The sequence below is a fragment of the Salmo salar genome, chromosome 05 (assembly GCF_965601325.2).
Source record: "Salmo salar chromosome 05, fSalSal1, whole genome shotgun sequence".
NCBI lineage: Eukaryota > Metazoa > Chordata > Actinopteri > Salmoniformes > Salmonidae > Salmo > Salmo salar.
The window spans coordinates 47670871-47689353 of NC_138295.1; positions in this window are offsets into that span (position 1 = coordinate 47670871).

Below are 18483 nucleotides of genomic sequence, written 5' to 3' on the forward strand. Positions count from 1 at the left end.
ATGTAATACAGAAATAAACAGTTTTTCAAAAACAAGGTCATTCTGTAAGTACCATTTTGCTGTACTGTTTAAACTCGATGAAAGGACCCCTGTTAACACTTTTCACCAAGTTGCAATCATGAAATACAGAAATAAACAGTTTTTCAAAAACAAGGTCTAAGTCATGTTTGAGTCACTCTGTAAGTACCATTTGCTGTACTGTTTAAACTCGATGAAAGGAACACTGTTAATACTTTTCAGCAAGTTGCAATCATGAAATACAGAAATAAACAGTTTTTCAAAAACAAGGTCTAAGTCATGTTTGAGTCACTCTGTAAGTACCATTTGCTGTACTGTTTAAACTCGATGAAAGGAACACTGTTGACACTTTTCAGCAAGTTGCAATCATGAAATACAGAAATAAACCGTTTTTCAAAAACAAGGTCTAAGTCATGTTTGAGTCACTCTGTAAGTACAATTTTGCTGTACTGTTTAAACTCGATGAAAGGAACATTGTTGACACTTTTCAGCAAGTTGCAATCATGAAAAACAGAAATAAATAGTTTTTCACAAACAAGGTCTAAATCATGTTTGATGCACTTTGTAAGTTCCATTTTTGCTGTACTGCTTAATCAGGATGATAGGAACACTGTACTGTTGACACTTTTCAGCAAGTTGCAATCATGAAATACAGAAATAAACCGTTTTTCAAAAACAAGGTCTAAGTCATGTTTGAGTCACTCTGTAAGTACCATTTTGCTGTACTGTTTAAACTCGATGAAAGGAACATTGTTGACACTTTTCAGCCAGTTGCAATCATGAAAAACAGAAATAAATAGTTTTTCACAAACAAGGTCTAAATCATGTTTGATGCACTTTGTAAGTACCATTTTTGCTGTAATGCTTAATCAGGATGATAGGAACACTGTACTGTTGACACTTTTCAGCAAGTTGCAATCATGTAATACAGAAATAAATAGTTTTTCACAAACAAGGTCTAAATCATGTTTGATGCACTCTGTAAGTAAAATTTTTGCTGTACTGCTTAATCAGGATGATAGGAACACTGAACTGTTGACACTTTTCAGCAAGTTGCAATCATGTAATAGAGAAATAAACAGTTTTTCAAAAACAAGGTCACTCTGTAAGTACCATTTTGCTGTACTGTTTAAACTCGATGAAAGGAACCCTGTTGACACTTTTCAGCAAGTTGCAATCATGAAATACAGAAATAAAGTTTTTCAAAAACAAGGTCTAAGTCATGTTTGAGTCACTCTGTAAGTACCATTTGCTGTACTGTTTAAACTCGATGAAAGGAACACTGTTGACACTTTTCAGCAAGTTGCAATCATGAAATACAGAAATAAACCGTTTTTCAAAAACAAGGTCTAAGTCATGTTTGAGTCACTCTGTAAGTACAATTTTGCTGTACTGTTTAAACTCGATGAAAGGAACACTGTTGACACTTTTCAGCAAGTTGCAATCATGAAATACAGAAATAAACCGTTTTTCAAAAACAAGGTCTAAGTCATGTTTGAGTCACTCTGTAAGTACAATTTTGCTGTACTGTTTAAACTCGATGAAAGGAACATTGTTGACACTTTTCAGCAAGTTGCAATCATGAAAAACAGAAATAAATAGTTTTTCACAAACAAGGTCTAAATCATGTTTGATGCACTTTGTAAGTACCATTTTTGCTGTAATGCTTAATCAGGATGATAGGAACACTGTACTGTTGACACTTTTCAGCAAGTTGCAATCATGAAATACAGAAATAAACAGTTTTTCAAAAACAAGGTCTAAGTCATGTTTGAGTCACTCTGTAAGTACCATTTGCTGTACTGTTTAAACTCGATGAAAGGAACACTGTTAATACTTTTCAGCAAGTTGCAATCATGAAAAACAGAAATAAATAGTTTTTCACAAACAAGGTCTAAATCATGTTTGATGCACTTTGTAAGTACCATTTTTGCTGTAATGCTTAATCAGGATGATAGGAACACTGTTGACACTTTTCAGCAAGTTGCAATCATGAAATACAGAAATAAATCGTTTTTCACAAACAAGGTCTAAATCATGTTTGATGCACTCTGTAAGTACAATTTTTGCTGTACTGCTTAATCAGGATGATAGGAACACTGAACTGTTGACACTTTTCAGCAAGTTGCAATCATGTAATAGAGAAATAAACAGTTTTTCAAAAACAAGGTCACTCTGTAAGTACCATTTTGCTGTACTGTTTAAACTCGATGAAAGGAACCCTGTTAACACTTTTCAGCAAGTTGCAATCATGAAATACAGAAATAAACAGTTTTTCAAAAACAAGGTCTAAGTCATGTTTGAGTCACTCTGTAAGTACCATTTGCTGTACTGTTTAAACTCGATGAAAGGAACACTGTTGACACTTTTCAGCAAGTTGCAATCATGAAATACAGAAATAAACCGTTTTTCAAAAACAAGGTCTAAGTCATGTTTGAGTCACTCTGTAAGTACCATTTGCTGTAATGTTTAAACTCGATGAAAGGAACACTGTTGACACTTTTCAGCAAGTTGCAATCATGAAATACAGAAATAAACCGTTTTTCAAAAACAAGGTCTAAGTCATGTTTGAGTCACTCTGTAAGTTCAATTTTTGCTGTACTGCTTAATCAGGATGATAGGAACACTGTACTGTTGACACTTTTCAGCAAGTTGCAATCATGTAATACAGAAATAAACAGTTTTTCAAAAACAAGGTCATTCTGTAAGTACCATTTTGCTGTACTGTTTAAACTCGATGAAAGGAACCCTGTTAACACTTTTCACCAAGTTGCAATCATGAAATACAGAAATAAACAGTTTTTCAAAAACAAGGTCTAAGTCATGTTTGAGTCACTCTGTAAGTACCATTTGCTGTACTGTTTAAACTCGATGAAAGGAACACTGTTAATACTTTTCAGCAAGTTGCAATCATGAAATACAGAAATAAACAGTTTTTCAAAAACAAGGTCTAAGTCATGTTTGAGTCACTCTGTAAGTACCATTTGCTGTACTGTTTAAACTCGATGAAAGGAACACTGTTGACACTTTTCAGCAAGTTGCAATCATGAAATACAGAAATAAACCGTTTTTCAAAAACAAGGTCTAAGTCATGTTTGAGTCACTCTGTAAGTACAATTTTGCTGTACTGTTTAAACTCGATGAAAGGAACATTGTTGACACTTTTCAGCAAGTTGCAATCATGAAAAACAGAAATAAATAGTTTTTCACAAACAAGGTCTAAATCATGTTTGATGCACTTTGTAAGTTCCATTTTTGCTGTACTGCTTAATCAGGATGATAGGAACACTGTACTGTTGACACTTTTCAGCAAGTTGCAATCATGAAATACAGAAATAAACCGTTTTTCAAAAACAAGGTCTAAGTCATGTTTGAGTCACTCTGTAAGTACCATTTTGCTGTACTGTTTAAACTCGATGAAAGGAACATTGTTGACACTTTTCAGCCAGTTGCAATCATGAAAAACAGAAATAAATAGTTTTTCACAAACAAGGTCTAAATCATGTTTGATGCACTTTGTAAGTACCATTTTTGCTGTAATGCTTAATCAGGATGATAGGAACACTGTACTGTTGACACTTTTCAGCAAGTTGCAATCATGAAATACAGAAATAAACCGTTTTTCAAAAACAAGGTCTAAGTCATGTTTGAGTCACTCTGTAAGTTCAATTTTTGCTGTACTGCTTAATCAGGATGATAGGAACACTGTACTGTTGACACTTTTCAGCAAGTTGCAATCATGTAATAGAGAAATAAACAGTTTTTCAAAAACAAGGTCACTCTGTAAGTACCATTTTGCTGTACTGTTTAAACTCGATGAAAGGAACCCTGTTAACACTTTTCAGCAAGTTGCAATCATGAAATACAGAAATAAACAGTTTTTCAAAAACAAGGTCTAAGTCATGTTTGAGTCACTCTGTAAGTACCATTTGCTGTACTGTTTAAACTCGATGAAAGGAACACTGTTAATACTTTTCAGCAAGTTGCAATCATGAAATACAGAAATAAACAGTTTTTCAAAAACAAGGTCTAAGTCATGTTTGAGTCACTCTGTAAGTACCATTTGCTGTACTGTTTAAACTCGATGAAAGGAACACTGTTGACACTTTTCAGCAAGTTGCAATCATGAAATACAGAAATACACCGTTTTTCAAAAACAAGGTCTAAGTCATGTTTGAGTCACTCTGTAAGTACAATTTTGCTGTACTGTTTAAACTCGATGAAAGGAACATTGTTGACACTTTTCAGCAAGTTGCAATCATGAAAAACAGAAATAAATAGTTTTTCACAAACAAGGTCTAAATCATGTTTGATGCACTTTGTAAGTTCCATTTTTGCTGTACTGCTTAATCAGGATGATAGGAACACTGTACTGTTGACACTTTTCAGCAAGTTGCAATCATGCAATACAGAAATAAACAGTTTTTCAAAAACAAGGTCTAAGTCAAGTTTGAGTCAATCTGTAAATACCATTTTGCTGTACTGTTTAAACTCGATGAAAGGAACATTGTTGACACTTTTCAGCAAGTTGCAATCATGAAATACAGAAATAAATCGTTTTTCACAAACAAGGTCTAATTCATGTTTAGTGCACTCTGTAAGTTCCATTTTTGCTGTACTGATTAATCAGGATGATAGGAACACTGTACTGTTGACACTTTTCAGCAAGTTGCAATCATGTAATACAGAAATAAATAGTTTTTCACAAACAAGGTCTAAATCATGTTTGATGCACTCTGTAAGTAAAATTTTTGCTGTACTGCTTAATCAGGATGATAGGAACACTGAACTGTTGACACTTTTCAGCAAGTTGCAATCATGTAATAGAGAAATAAACAGTTTTTCAAAAACAAGGTCACTCTGTAAGTACCATTTTGCTGTACTGTTTAAACTCGATGAAAGGAACCCTGTTGACACTTTTCAGCAAGTTGCAATCATGAAATACAGAAATAAAGTTTTTCAAAAACAAGGTCTAAGTCATGTTTGAGTCACTCTGTAAGTACCATTTGCTGTACTGTTTAAACTCGATGAAAGGAACACTGTTGACACTTTTCAGCAAGTTGCAATCATGAAATACAGAAATAAACCGTTTTTCAAAAACAAGGTCTAAGTCATGTTTGAGTCACTCTGTAAGTACAATTTTGCTGTACTGTTTAAACTCGATGAAAGGAACACTGTTGACACTTTTCAGCAAGTTGCAATCATGAAATACAGAAATAAACCGTTTTTCAAAAACAAGGTCTAAGTCATGTTTGAGTCACTCTGTAAGTACAATTTTGCTGTACTGTTTAAACTCGATGAAAGGAACATTGTTGACACTTTTCAGCAAGTTGCAATCATGAAAAACAGAAATAAATAGTTTTTCACAAACAAGGTCTAAATCATGTTTGATGCACTTTGTAAGTACCATTTTTGCTGTAATGCTTAATCAGGATGATAGGAACACTGTACTGTTGACACTTTTCAGCAAGTTGCAATCATGAAATACAGAAATAAACAGTTTTTCAAAAACAAGGTCTAAGTCATGTTTGAGTCACTCTGTAAGTACCATTTGCTGTACTGTTTAAACTCGATGAAAGGAACACTGTTAATACTTTTCAGCAAGTTGCAATCATGAAAAACAGAAATAAATAGTTTTTCACAAACAAGGTCTAAATCATGTTTGATGCACTTTGTAAGTACCATTTTTGCTGTAATGCTTAATCAGGATGATAGGAACACTGTTGACACTTTTCAGCAAGTTGCAATCATGAAATACAGAAATAAATCGTTTTTCACAAACAAGGTCTAATTCATGTTTAGTGCACTCTGTAAGTTCCATTTTTGCTGTACTGATTAATCAGGATGATAGGAACACTGTACTGTTGACACTTTTCAGCAAGTTGCAATCATGTAATACAGAAATAAATCGTTTTTCACAAACAAGGTCTAATTCATGTTTAGTGCACTCTGTAAGTTCCATTTTTGCTGTACTGATTAATCAGGATGATAGGAACACTGTACTGTTGACACTTTTCAGCAAGTTGCAATCATGTAATACAGAAATAAATAGTTTTTCACAAACAAGGTCTAAATCATGTTTGATGCACTCTGTAAGTACAATTTTTGCTGTACTGCTTAATCAGGATGATAGGAACACTGAACTGTTGACACTTTTCAGCAAGTTGCAATCATGTAATAGAAGAAATAAACAGTTTTTCAAAAACAAGGTCACTCTGTAAGTACCATTTTGCTGTACTGTTTAAACTCGATGAAAGGAACCCTGTTAACACTTTTCAGCAAGTTGCAATCATGAAATACAGAAATAAACAGTTTTTCAAAAACAAGGTCTAAGTCATGTTTGAGTCACTCTGTAAGTACCATTTGCTGTAATGTTTAAACTCGATGAAAGGAACACTGTTGACACTTTTCAGCAAGTTGCAATCATGAAATACAGAAATAAACCGTTTTTCAAAAACCATTTGCTGTAATGTTTAAACTCGATGAAAGGAACACTGTTGACACTTTTCAGCAAGTTGCAATCATGAAATACAGAAATAAACCGTTTTTCAAAAACAAGGTCTAAGTCATGTTTGAGTCACTCTGTAAGTACCATTTTGCTGTACTGTTTAAACTCGATGAAAGGAACATTGTTGACACTTTTCAGCAAGTTGCAATCATGAAATACAGAAATAAATCGTTTTTCACAAACAAGGTCTAATTCATGTTTAGTGCACTCTGTAAGTTCCATTTTTGCTGTACTGATTAATCAGGATGATAGGAACACTGTACTGTTGACACTTTTCAGCAAGTTGCAATCATGTAATACAGAAATAAATAGTTTTTCACAAACAAGGTCTAAATCATGTTTGATGCACTCTGTAAGTACAATTTTTGCTGTACTGCTTAATCAGGATGATAGGAACACTGAACTGTTGACACTTTTCAGCAAGTTGCAATCATGTAATAGAAGAAATAAACAGTTTTTCAAAAACAAGGTCACTCTGTAAGTACCATTTTGCTGTACTGTTTAAACTCGATGAAAGGAACCCTGTTAACACTTTTCAGCAAGTTGCAATCATGAAATACAGAAATAAACAGTTTTTCAAAAACAAGGTCTAAGTCATGTTTGAGTCACTCTGTAAGTACCATTTGCTGTAATGTTTAAACTCGATGAAAGGAACACTGTTGACACTTTTCAGCAAGTTGCAATCATGAAATACAGAAATAAACCGTTTTTCAAAAACAAGGTCTAAGTCATGTTTGAGTCACTCTGTAAGTACCATTTGCTGTAATGTTTAAACTCGATGAAAGGAACACTGTTGACACTTTTCAGCAAGTTGCAATCATGAAATACAGAAATAAACCGTTTTTCAAAAACAAGGTCTAAGTCTTGTTTGAGTCACTCTGTAAGTTCAATTTTTGCTGTACTGATTAATCAGGATGATAGGAACACTGTACTGTTGACACTTTTCAGCAAGTTGCAATCATGAAAAACAGAAATAAATAGTTTTTCACAAACAAGGTCTAAATCATGTTTGATGCACTCTGTAAGTACAATTTTTGCTGTACTGCTTAATCAGGATGATAGGAACACTGAACTGTTGACACTTTTCAGCAAGTTGCAATCATGTAATAGAGAAATAAACAGTTTTTCAAAAACAAGGTCACTCTGTAAGTACCATTTTGCTGTACTGTTTAAACTCGATGAAAGGAACCCTGTTAACACTTTTCAGCAAGTTGCAATCATGAAATACAGAAATAAACAGTTTTTCAAAAACAAGGTCTAAGTCATGTTTGAGTCACTCTGTAAGTACCATTTGCTGTAATGTTTAAACTCGATGAAAGGAACACTGTTGACACTTTTCAGCAAGTTGCAATCATGAAATACAGAAATAAACCGTTTTTCAAAAACAAGGTCTAAGTCATGTTTGAGTCACTCTGTAAGTTCAATTTTTGCTGTACTGCTTAATCAGGATGATAGGAACACTGTACTGTTGACACTTTTCAGCAAGTTGCAATCATGTAATACAGAAATGAACAGTTTTTCAAAAACAAGGTCATTCTGTAAGTACCATTTTGCTGTACTGTTTAAACTCGATGAAAGGAACCCTGTTAACACTTTTCACCAAGTTGCAATCATGAAATACAGAAATAAACAGTTTTTCAAAAACAAGGTCTAAGTCATGTTTGAGTCACTCTGTAAGTACCATTTGCTGTACTGTTTAAACTCGATGAAAGGAACACTGTTAATACTTTTCAGCAAGTTGCAATCATGAAATACAGAAATAAACAGTTTTTCAAAAACAAGGTCTAAGTCATGTTTGAGTCACTCTGTAAGTACCATTTGCTGTACTGTTTAAACTCGATGAAAGGAACACTGTTGACACTTTTCAGCAAGTTGCAATCATGAAATACAGAAATAAACCGTTTTTCAAAAACAAGGTCTAAGTCATGTTTGAGTCACTCTGTAAGTACAATTTTGCTGTACTGTTTAAACTCGATGAAAGGAACATTGTTGACACTTTTCAGCAAGTTGCAATCATGAAAAACAGAAATAAATAGTTTTTCACAAACAAGGTCTAAATCATGTTTGATGCACTTTGTAAGTTCCATTTTTGCTGTACTGCTTAATCAGGATGATAGGAACACTGTACTGTTGACACTTTTCAGCAAGTTGCAATCATGAAATACAGAAATAAACCGTTTTTCAAAAACAAGGTCTAAGTCATGTTTGAGTCACTCTGTAAGTACCATTTTGCTGTACTGTTTAAACTCGATGAAAGGAACATTGTTGACACTTTTCAGCCAGTTGCAATCATGAAAAACAGAAATAAATAGTTTTTCACAAACAAGGTCTAAATCATGTTTGATGCACTTTGTAAGTACCATTTTTGCTGTAATGCTTAATCAGGATGATAGGAACACTGTACTGTTGACACTTTTCAGCAAGTTGCAATCATGAAATACAGAAATAAACCGTCTTTCAAAAACAAGGTCTAAGTCATGTTTGAGTCACTCTGTAAGTACCATTTGCTGTACTGTTTAAACTCGATGAAAGGAACCCTGTTAACACTTTTCAGCAAGTTGCAATCATGAAATACAGAAATAAACAGTTTTTCAAAAACAAGGTCTAAGTCATGTTTGAGTCACTCTGTAAGTACCATTTGCTGTACTGTTTAAACTCGATGAAAGGAACACTGTTAATACTTTTCAGCAAGTTGCAATCATGAAATACAGAAATAAACAGTTTTTCAAAAACAAGGTCTAAGTCATGTTTGAGTCACTCTGTAAGTACCATTTGCTGTACTGTTTAAACTCGATGAAAGGAACACTGTTGACACTTTTCAGCAAGTTGCAATCATGAAATACAGAAATACACAGTTTTTCAAAAACAAGGTCTAAGTCATGTTTGAGTCACTCTGTAAGTACAATTTTGCTGTACTGTTTAAACTCGATGAAAGGAACATTGTTGACACTTTTCAGCAAGTTGCAATCATGAAAAACAGAAATAAATCGTTTTTCACAAACAAGGTCTAAATCATGTTTGATGCACTTTGTAAGTTCCATTTTTGCTGTACTGCTTAATCAGGATGATAGGAACACTGTACTGTTGACACTTTTCAGCAAGTTGCAATCATGCAATACAGAAATAAACAGTTTTTCAAAAACAAGGTCTAAGTCAAGTTTGAGTCAATCTGTAAATACCATTTTGCTGTACTGTTTAAACTCGATGAAAGGAACATTGTTGACACTTTTCAGCAAGTTGCAATCATGAAATACAGAAATAAATCGTTTTTCACAAACAAGGTCTAATTCATGTTTAGTGCACTCTGTAAGTTCCATTTTTGCTGTACTGATTAATCAGGATGATAGGAACACTGTACTGTTGACACTTTTCAGCAAGTTGCAATCATGTAATACAGAAATAAATAGTTTTTCACAAACAAGGTCTAAATCATGTTTGATGCACTCTGTAAGTACCATTTTGCTGTACTGTTTAAACTCGATGAAAGGAACCCTGTTAACACTTTTCAGCAAGTTGCAATCATGAAATACAGAAATAAACAGTTTTTCAAAAACAAGGTCTAAGTCATGTTTGAGTCACTCTGTAAGTACCATTTGCTGTACTGTTTAAACTCGATGAAAGGAACACTGTTAATACTTTTCAGCAAGTTGCAATCATGAAATACAGAAATAAACAGTTTTTCAAAAACAAGGTCTAAGTCATGTTTGAGTCACTCTGTAAGTACCATTTGCTGTACTGTTTAAACACGATGAAAGGAACACTGTTGACACTTTTCAGCAAGTTGCAATCATGAAATACAGAAATAAACCGTTTTTCAAAAACAAGGTCTAAGTCATGTTTGATGCACTTTGTAAGTTCCATTTTTGCTGTACTGCTTAATCAGGATGATAGGAACACTGTACTGTTGACACTTTTCAGCAAGTTGGAATTCATGAAAAACAGAAATAAATAGTTTTTCAAAAACAAGGTCTAAGTCATGTTTGAGTCACTCTGTAAGTAACATTTTTGCTGTACTGATTAATCAGGATGATAGGAACACTGTACTGTTGACACTTTTCAGCAAGTTGCAATCATGAAATACAGAAATAAACCGTTTTTCAAAAACAAGGTCTAAATCATGTTTGATGCACTTTGTAAGTTCCATTTTTGCTGTACTGCTTAATCAGGATGATAGGAACACTGTTGACACTTTTCAGCAAGTTGCAATCATGTAATACAGAAATAAAGTTTTTCAAAAACAAGGTCATTCTGTAAGTACCATTTTGCTGTACTGTTTAAACTCGATGAAAGGAACCCTGTTAACACTTTTCAGCAAGTTGCAATCATGAAATACAGAAATAAACAGTTTTTCAAAAACAAGGTCTAAGTCATGTTTGAGTCACTCTGTAAGTACCATTTGCTGTACTGTTTAAACTCGATGAAAGGAACATTGTTGAGACTTTTAAGCAAGTTGCAATCATGAAATACAGAATTCAATTTTTTTTCAAAAACAAGGTCTAAGTCATGTTTAGTGCACTCTGTAAGTTCCATTTTTGCTGTACTGCTTAATCAGGATGATAGGAACACTGTTGACACTTTTCTGCAAGTTGCAATCATGTAATACAGAAATTAACAGTTTTTCAAAAACAAGGTCATTCTGTAAGTACCATTTTGCTGTACTGTTTAAACTCGATGAAAGGAACATTGTTGACACTTTTCAGCAAGTTGCAATCAAAAAAAACAGAAATAAATAGTTTTTCACAAAGAAGGTCTAAATCATGTTTGATGCACTTTGTAAGTTCCATTTTTGCTGTACTTCTTAATCAGGATGATAGGAACACTGTACTGTTGACACTTTTCAGCAAGTTGCAATCATGTAATACAGAAATAAACAGTTTTTCAAAAACAAGGTCTAAGTCATGTTGAGTCACTCTGCAAGTACCATTTTGCTGTACTGTTTAAACTCGATGAAAGGAACATTGTTGACACTTTTCAGCAAGTTGCAATCATGAAAAACAGAAATAAATAGTTTTTCAAAAACAAGGTCTAAGTCATGTTTGAGTCACTCTGTAAGTACCATTTGCTGTACTGTTTAAACTCGATGAAAGGAACACTGTTGACACTTTTCAGCAAGTTGCAATCATGTAATACAGAAATAAACAGTTTTTCAAAAACAAGGTCTAAGTCAAGTTTGAGTCAATCTGTAAATACCATTTTGCTGTACTGTTTAAACTCGATGAAAGGAACATTGTTGACACTTTTCAGCAAGTTGCAATCATGAAATACAGAAATAAATCGTTTTTCACAAACAAGGTCTAATTCATGTTTAGTGCACTCTGTAAGTTCCATTTTTGCTGTACTGATTAATCAGGATGATAGGAACACTGTACTGTTGACACTTTTCAGCAAGTTGCAATCATGTAATACAGAAATAAATAGTTTTTCACAAACAAGGTCTAAATCATGTTTGATGCACTCTGTAAGTACAATTTTTGCTGTACTGCTTAATCAGGATGATAGGAACACTGAACTGTTGACACTTTTCAGCAAGTTGCAATCATGTAATAGAGAAATAAACAGTTTTTCAAAAACAAGGTCACTCTGTAAGTACCATTTTGCTGTACTGTTTAAACTCGATGAAAGGAACCCTGTTAACACTTTTCAGCAAGTTGCAATCATGAAATACAGAAATAAACAGTTTTTCAAAAACAAGGTCTAAGTCATGTTTGAGTCACTCTGTAAGTACCATTTGCTGTACTGTTTAAACTCGATGAAAGGAACACTGTTAATACTTTTCAGCAAGTTGCAATCATGAAATACAGAAATAAACAGTTTTTCAAAAACAAGGTCTAAGTCATGTTTGAGTCACTCTGTAAGTACCATTTGCTGTACTGTTTAAACTCGATGAAAGGAACACTGTTGACACTTTTCAGCAAGTTGCAATCATGAAATACAGAATTCAATTTTTTTTCAAAAACAAGGTCTAAGTCATGTTTAGTGCACTCTGTAAGTTCCATTTTTGCTGTACTGCTTAATCAGGATGATAGGAACACTGTTGACACTTTTCAGCAAGTTGCAATCATGTAATACAGAAATTAACAGTTTTTCAAAAACAAGGCCATTCTGTAAGTACCATTTTGCTGTACTGTTTAAACTCGATGAAAGGAACATTGTTGACACTTTTCAGCAAGTTGCAATAAAAAAAAACAGAAATAAATAGTTTTTCACAAAGAAGGTCTAAATCATGTTTGATGCACTTTGTAAGTTCCATTTTTGCTGTACTTCTTAATCAGGATGATAGGAACACTGTACTGTTGACACTTTTCAGCAAGTTGCAATCATGTAATACAGAAATAAACAGTTTTTCAAAAACAAGGTCTAAGTCATGTTTGAGTCACTCTGCAAGTACCATTTTGCTGTACTGTTTAAACTCGATGAAAGGAACATTGTTGACACTTTTCAGCAAGTTGCAATCATGAAAAACAGAAATAAATAGTTTTTCAAAAACAAGGTCTAAGTCATGTTTGAGTCACTCTGTAAGTACCATTTGCTGTACTGTTTAAACTCGATGAAAGGAACATTGTTGACACTTTTCAGCAAGTTGCAATCATGAAAAACAGAAATAAATCGTTTTTCACAAAGAAGGTCTAAGTCAAGTTTGAGTCACTCTGTAAGTACCATTTTGCTGTACTGTTTAAACTCGATGAAAGGAACATTGTTGACACTTTTCAGCCAGTTGCAATCATGAAAAACAGAAATAAATAGTTTTTCACAAACAAGGTCTAAATCATGTTTGATGCACTTTGTAAGTTCCATTTTTGCTGTACTGCTTAATCAGGATGATAGGAACACTGAACTGTTGACACTTTTCAGCAAGTTGCAATCATGTAATTGAGAAATAAACAGTTTTTCAAAAACAAGGTCACTCTGTAAGTACCATTTTGCTGTACTGTTTAAACTCGATGAAAGGAACCCTGTTAACACTTTTCAGCAAGTTGCAATCATGAAATACAGAAATAAACAGTTTTTCAAAAACAAGGTCTAAGTCATGTTTGAGTCACTCTGTAAGTACCATTTGCTGTACTGTTTAAACTCGATGAAAGGAACACTGTTGACACTTTTCAGCAAGTTGCAATCATGAAATACAGAAATAAACCGTTTTTCAAAAACAAGGTCTAAGTCATGTTTGAGTCACTCTGTAAGTACAATTTTGCTGTACTGTTTAAACTCGATGAAAGGAACATTGTTGACACTTTTCAGCAAGTTGCAATCATGAAAAACAGAAATAAATAGTTTTTCACAAACAAGGTCTAAATCATGTTTGATGCACTTTGTAAGTTCCATTTTTGCTGTACTGCTTAATCAGGATGATAGGAACACTGTACTGTTGACACTTTTCAGCAAGTTGCAATCATGTAATACAGAAATAAACAGTTTTTCAAAAACAAGGTCTAAGTCAAGTTTGAGTCACTCTGTAAATACCATTTTGCTGTACTGTTTAAACTCGATGAAAGGAACATTGTTGACACTTTTCAGCAAGTTGCAATCATGAAAAACAGAAATAAATAGTTTTTCAAAAACAAGGTCATTCTGTAAGTACCATTTTGCTGTACTGTTTAAACTCGATGAAAGGAACCCTGTTAACACTTTTCAGCAAGTTGCAATCATGAAATACAGAAATAAACAGTTTTTCAAAAACAAGGTCTAAGTCATGTTTGAGTCACTCTGCAAGTACCATTTGCTGTACTGTTTAAACTCGATGAAAGGAACATTGTTGACACTTTTCAGCAATTTGCAATCATGAAAAACAGAAATAAATAGTTTTTCAAAAACAAGGTCTAAGTCATGTTTGAGTCACTCTGTAAGTACCATTTGCTGTACTGTTTAAACTCGATGAAAGGAACATTGTTGACACTTTTCAGCAAGTTGCAATCATGAAAAACAGAAATAAATCGTTTTTCACAAAGAAGGTCTAAGTCAAGTTTGAGTCACTCTGTAAGTACCATTTTGCTGTACTGTTTAAACTCGATGAAAGGAACATTGTTGACACTTTTCAGCCAGTTGCAATCATGAAAAACAGAAATAAATAGTTTTTCACAAACAAGGTCTAAATCATGTTTGATGCACTTTGTAAGTTCCATTTTTGCTGTACTGCTTAATCAGGATGATAGGAACACTGAACTGTTGACACTTTTCAGCAAGTTGCAATCATGTAATTGAGAAATAAACAGTTTTTCAAAAACAAGGTCACTCTGTAAGTACCATTTTGCTGTACTGTTTAAACTCGATGAAAGGAACCCTGTTAACACTTTTCAGCAAGTTGCAATCATGAAATACAGAAATAAACAGTTTTTCAAAAACAAGGTCTAAGTCATGTTTGAGTCACTCTGTAAGTACTTTTTGCTGTACTGTTTAAACTCGATGAAAGGAACACTGTTGACACTTTTCAGCAAGTTGCAATCATGAAATACAGAAATAAACCGTTTTTCAAAAACAAGGTCTAAGTCATGTTTGAGTCACTCTGTAAGTACAATTTTGCTGTACTGTTTAAACTCGATGAAAGGAACATTGTTGACACTTTTCAGCAAGTTGCAATTATGAAAAACAGAAATAAATAGTTTTTCACAAACAAGGTCTAAATCATGTTTGATGCACTTTGTAAGTGCCATTTTTGCTGTACTGCTTAATCAGGATGATATGAACACTGTACTGTTGACACTTTTCAGCAAGTTGCAATCATGTAATACAGAAATAAACAGTTTTTCAAAAACAAGGTCTAAGTCAAGTTTGAGTCAATCTGTAAATACCATTTTGCTGTACTGTTTAAACTCGATGAAAGGAACATTGTTGACACTTTTCAGCAAGTTGCAATCATGAAATACAGAAATAAATCGTTTTTCACAAACAAGGTCTAATTCATGTTTAGTGCACTCTGTAAGTTCCATTTTTGCTGTACTGATTAATCAGGATGATAGGAACACTGTACTGTTGACACTTTTCAGCAAGTTGCAATCATGTAATACAGAAATAAATAGTTTTTCACAAACAAGGTCTAAATCATGTTTGATGCACTCTGTAAGTACAATTTTTGCTGTACTGCTTAATCAGGATGATAGGAACACTGAACTGTTGACACTTTTCAGCAAGTTGCAATCATGTAATAGAGAAATAATCCGTTTTTCAAAAACAAGGTCACTCTGTAAGTACCATTTTGCTGTACTGTTTAAAGTCGATGAAAGGAACCCTGTTAACACTTTTCAGCAAGTTGCAATCATGAAATACAGAAATAAACAGTTTTTCAAAAACAAGGTCTAAGTCATGTTTGAGTCACTCTGTAAGTACCATTTGCTGTACTGTTTAAACTCGATGAAAGGAACACTGTTAATACTTTTCAGCAAGTTGCAATCATGAAATACAGAAATAAACAGTTTTTCAAAAACAATGTCTAAGTCATGTTTGAGTCACTCTGTAAGTACCATTTGCTGTACTGTTTAAACTCGATGAAAGGAACACTGTTGACACTTTTCAGCAAGTTGCAATCATGAAATACAGAAATAAACCGTTTTTCAAAAACAAGGTCTAAGTCATGTTTGAGTCACTCTGTAAGTACAATTTTGCTGTACTGTTTAAACTCGATGAAAGGAACATTGTTGACACTTTTCAGCAAGTTGCAATCATGAAAAACAGAAATAAATAGTTTTTCACAAACAAGGTCTAAATCATGTTTGATGCACTTTGTAAGTTCCATTTTTGCTGTACTGCTTAATCAGGATGATAGGAACACTGTACTGTTGACACTTTTCAGCAAGTTGCAATCATGTAATACAGAAATAAACAGTTTTTCAAAAACAAGGTCTAAGTCAAGTTTGAGTCACTCTGTAAATACCATTTTGCTGTACTGTTTAAACTCGATGAAAGGAACATTGTTGACACTTTTCAGCAAGTTGCAATCATGAAAAACAGAAATAAATAGTTTTTCAAAAACAAGGTCATTCTGTAAGTACCATTTTGCTGTACTGTTTAAACTCGATGAAAGGAACCCTGTTAACACTTTTCAGCAAGTTGCAATCATGAAATACAGAAATAAACAGTTTTTCAAAAACAAGGTCTAAGTCATGTTTGAGTCACTCTGCAAGTACCATTTGCTGTACTGTTTAAACTCGATGAAAGGAACATTGTTGACACTTTTCAGCAATTTGCAATCATGAAAAACAGAAATAAATAGTTTTTCAAAAACAAGGTCTAAGTCATGTTTGAGTCACTCTGTAAGTACCATTTGCTGTACTGTTTAAACTCGATGAAAGGAACATTGTTGACACTTTTCAGCAAGTTGCAATCATGAAAAACAGAAATAAATCGTTTTTCACAAAGAAGGTCTAAGTCAAGTTTGAGTCACTCTGTAAGTACCATTTTGCTGTACTGTTTAAACTCGATGAAAGGAACATTGTTGACACTTTTCAGCCAGTTGCAATCATGAAAAACAGAAATAAATAGTTTTTCACAAACAAGGTCTAAATCATGTTTGATGCACTTTGTAAGTTCCATTTTTGCTGTACTGCTTAATCAGGATGATAGGAACACTGAACTGTTGACACTTTTCAGCAAGTTGCAATCATGTAATTGAGAAATAAACAGTTTTTCAAAAACAAGGTCACTCTGTAAGTACCATTTTGCTGTACTGTTTAAACTCGATGAAAGGAACCCTGTTAACACTTTTCAGCAAGTTGCAATCATGAAATACAGAAATAAACAGTTTTTCAAAAACAAGGTCTAAGTCATGTTTGAGTCACTCTGTAAGTACCATTTGCTGTACTGTTTAAACTCGATGAAAGGAACACTGTTGACACTTTTCAGCAAGTTGCAATCATGAAATACAGAAATAAACCGTTTTTCAAAAACAAGGTCTAAGTCATGTTTGAGTCACTCTGTAAGTACAATTTTGCTGTACTGTTTAAACTCGATGAAAGGAACACTGTTGACACTTTTCAGCAAGTTGCAATCATGAAAAACAGAAATAAACAGTTTCTCACAAACAAGGTCTAAGTCATGTTTGAGTGCACTTTGTAAGTGCCATTTTTGCTGTACTGCTTAACTCAGGATGATATGAACACTGTACTGTTGACACTTTTCAGCAAGTTGCAATCATGTAATACAGAAATAAACAGTTTTTCAAAAACAAGGTCTAATTCATGTTTAGTGCACTCTGTAAGTTCCATTTTTGCTGTACTGATTAATCAGGATGATAGGAACACTGTACTGTTGACACTTTTCAGCAAGTTGCAATCATGTAATACAGAAATAAATAGTTTTTCACAAACAAGGTCTAAATCATGTTTGATGCACTCTGTAAGTACAATTTTTGCTGTACTGCTTAATCAGGATGATAGGAACACTGAACTGTTGACACTTTTCAGCAAGTTGCAATCATGTAATAGAGAAATAATCCGTTTTTCAAAAACAAGGTCACTCTGTAAGTACCATTTTGCTGTACTGTTTAAACTCGATGAAAGGAACCCTGTTAACACTTTTCAGCAAGTTGCAATCATGAAATACAGAAATAAACAGTTTTTCAAAAACAAGGTCTAAGTCATGTTTGAGTCACTCTGTAAGTACAATTTTGCTGTACTGTTTAAACTCGATGAAAGGAACACTGTTAATACTTTTCAGCAAGTTGCAATCATGAAATACAGAAATAAACAGTTTTTCAAAAACAAGGTCTAAGTCATGTTTGAGTCACTCTGTAAGTACCATTTGCTGTACTGTTTAAACTCGATGAAAGGAACACTGTTGACACTTTTCAGCAAGTTGCAATCATGAAATACAGAAATAAACCGTTTTTCAAAAACAAGGTCTAAGTCATGTTTGAGTCACTCTGTAAGTACAATTTTGCTGTACTGTTTAAACTCGATGAAAGGAACATTGTTGACACTTTTCAGCAAGTTGCAATCATGAAAAACAGAAATAAATAGTTTTTCACA